General features: G+C 46.0%; 1 pseudogene; it reads left to right on the top strand.

Annotated features, from left to right (window-relative positions):
- The first annotated feature begins 937 nt into the window (after positions 1 to 937).
- LOC123090002 (dirigent protein 22-like) lies at positions 938 to 2,234 on the top strand (annotated as a pseudogene).
- The last annotated feature ends 1,206 nt before the right edge of the window (positions 2,235 to 3,440 follow it).

Below are 3,440 nucleotides of genomic sequence, written 5' to 3' on the forward strand. Positions count from 1 at the left end.
TTTCCCCATTTCTATGCAAGAAACCTTAGTTCGAAGCTCCTGTTATTCCCTTAAATTCATTGCTCTGTGAGTTAAATTGCTTGATTCCGAGCTCTAGTCCTGATAGGCCTCTGTCCCTCTCGCTCTTGTTTCGTGTTCATACTGCAGAGAAGAAATCGCAAGGGCCGCAGCGCCGCCATCCACACCTGCTGCAATTGTGTCGCCACCATTGTCGTTGTAGTTGTCGCCGCAGTCAGCCACCATCTCCACGTATCTCTATTATTGTTGTGTGCATCACTTGCATCTCATTCACAAACAACCTCATGCCCATCTCCACATGAACTGCCTTCGCCATGTGAGCTTCAGGTTGGATGTGAGATTCCTCCAATTGCATCTTCTCTTTTCTCAAACGATTCAGCACGTCGCGCGCGTCACCGAGCATGAGCTAGACATCATGACACCCATAGAACCTACAGTCCACACCCTGGCATTGAATTGCAATCAGCAAAAATTGGATTTTTTCAAAGAAAATAAGCTCACATAAGAACATCAAGAACACACCAACATCCTAATTTTTTTTGTCGAGGGGCTTTCACTCTGCATCCGCACAACTTCCGTTGCTTGTAATGCAACAGAACCTCCCGATATGGCACCGCCGAACTAGGACGGCGCCGCCGTACCACTGGAGGAATAGGACCTGCATCCCGCAGAGGAGCTAACCTGCAACGGCACATTCAGTTCCATGTTTTATCTGAGAACAAAACATGCGCTGGAATGAAAGAATGTTATGTAACATTTTGTCTGTTAGAACAGACAAGGGCAGGCAATCAATCTTCTCAGAATCTAATCTATTCGGCACCAGGTGGGAGAGAAAACAAGGTAGAGGCGGCAGAACGGGCACGAAGGGATTCCAAGCTTGAGTTGGCAGCTGTGGCGGCTGCCTTCATATGGGGGGAGGATGGGTGAGGAGGTCGAGGGCGAGGAAGGCGAAAGCAACGAGGGCAAGGTGTCGCCGGCAGCCATGGCGGCGGCGCGCGGGGCACGGTGCTTGGGTCGGACGGAGTTGCGTGAGCCGAACTCTATCCCATGCCAAAACAGACGGTGGCCAAAGACGGAGACGGAGGTACGACGGCAACGGCGGCGATGCAATTGCAGCAGGAGCTCCTCTCTGCAGTACAAACAGGAAACATGATCTCCTCTTTGCAATTTTAGCGAACTGCTGCCACATCAGCACGCCAAGTCATTAAAGAAATAGTGTCTAATAACAAAACGAGATTCAAAACCACTCTTGATGTAACATTAAACCACTCAGGGCTAAATTAAACTGGTATTGACATTTTGGGGGTCTAAATCAGACCAAAATTTACTTTGCGGGTTATGAAGACATTGCAATGGATTTGAGGATGAAAACTATACTTCTTTCTTTCTACTTCCATGACACCGTGAGCGGCGCGTCCCTGTCGACGGTGCGGGTGGCAGGCCATGACCCGTCGTCATGGACCTTTTTCGGAATGGTGAACGTGATGGACGACCTGCTGACCGAAGGCCCGGAGCCTGGCTCGGCGGCCGTGGGCTGCGCCCAGGGCCTGTACATGGAGGCGGACCAGGCGGAGTTGGGCTTCCTGCAGACCATGAACCTCGTGCTCACCTCTGGCCCTTAGAGCATCTCCAACAGCCGCCCAATGCGCGGCGCCCAAAAAATGGGTTTGCAGCGCACAGGTAATTTTTTTAGGGTGCCATAAGATGTTTGCTCCAACAAGCGCTGCAAAATATATTGCGCGCGTGAGTCCAGCGGTTCCAATTAAGCGGTCCCATCTGCAGCAACCCAGAGTTTGCAGCGCACGAGACCGAGCGCACTAAATATGCTGTGCATGATGCCTTTTAAATGCACGCGCTACATTAGTTATAGCACGGACGCTTTTTGTGCGGCTGCTGGAGACTCTGAATCGGATTTGCGCGTGCTAAAAGCGTTTTTATACCGTGCGTCGCTTATATAGCGCTTCTATTGGAGATGCTCTTACAACGGTAGCACGCTCGGTGTGCTCGGCCGCAACTGCCCGCTCACCGACATCCCCGAGATGCCCGTCGTTGGCGGCACCGGTGCCTTCCGCTTCACCCACAGATACGCGCAGGCCCGGACCCACTGGCTTGACTTCAAGACTGGCGACGCCACTATCTAATACGACGTCTACCTCATGTACTTCACGGACTGTTTCTTTTCAGTTTTCTTTTTGTTTACTTTTGGTATGCTTTGAGATTTGGGCATTTCTTTGTCCTAAATATGGGTTCCTTTGTTTGGGTTAATTGTCTGTCAAGTTGCAAGAATAAGTGGTCCTATGTGAAATGTTTATACATTTTATTATTGAAACTTATTTATCACTTGCTTGAGAAATGCAAAAGCCTTGTATTTTGAACTTTTGATGCATTGATGTGTAAGATCGAAGAAGGGAAAGGTTTGGTGATTACAATGCGGCTTCTCTAACCGGTAGAAATTGCCATCGCCAGACGCACTGCTAGGCCTCTTGCTTTGTCATTGTTTGTTCAAAACAAGGAAAAAATAGCGCGCTACAATAAAATAGCGTCGGTCTTAAAATTCTCTACTATCATGCTATTAGCAAGCCGTTGTACAGACTTATTTAGCGAGCCAATTATCAGCATGCTATGACGTGTTATTAACGAGCTATAGCGCGCTATTTTTCCAGTGCTTCAAAAACTAATAATTTCTAAATGTTGTGGAGGAATCGACTTGTTACATGTCATTAGTTCACTATACTACCTAGCAACTAGCATGACAGTATCATACAAGTACAAACCAGTGCCTATATACTTACCATTATATGCTTCTTTTGTAGGAAAAAATTCAGATGGGTGTTGGATAAATAACTACGGGCACTAGTAAATGTTACAAATATAAATCTCAAACAATTTTTTTGATATACATTTATATATGTTTGATCTGCATAGTTTTGATTCATCGATGACCAAAAGTTAAATGGATTGTGGATCAAAATTTCGATGCAGGGATTTTAGGATTTCAAATAAGAAAGAATAGACGCTGACTACTTTGTCAGAGTACATAACGAGTATGGAGAGTGGATCAATTCGAAAGTTCAGATATCTTATCAAAATCATGATAAATTGCTAAAAATTAGGCACTGGCTCATACTTTTATCCATGAGTGTGTGCTCATGTGACAGCCCCACTATAATTAAATAAATAGGACATAGGTGGGTGACATGATGCAAAGACATTCTCAAGTACTCCCTCCATTCCATAATGCAGTGCGCCCGCGCTTCTCGAGATTCAACTTTGACCATAAATTTAACTATAGAGACTGACTGCGGTGGGAGCAAAATTTATACCACTGAATTTGTATTTTTGATATGAATTTAGTGATATAATTTTTGTCCACGCCGCAGTCTGTCTCGTTGGTTAAATTTACGGTCAAAGTTGGATCTCGG

Source organism: Triticum aestivum, chromosome 4B, assembly GCF_018294505.1.
Source record: "Triticum aestivum cultivar Chinese Spring chromosome 4B, IWGSC CS RefSeq v2.1, whole genome shotgun sequence".
Classification (NCBI taxonomy): Eukaryota; Viridiplantae; Streptophyta; class Magnoliopsida; order Poales; family Poaceae; genus Triticum; species Triticum aestivum.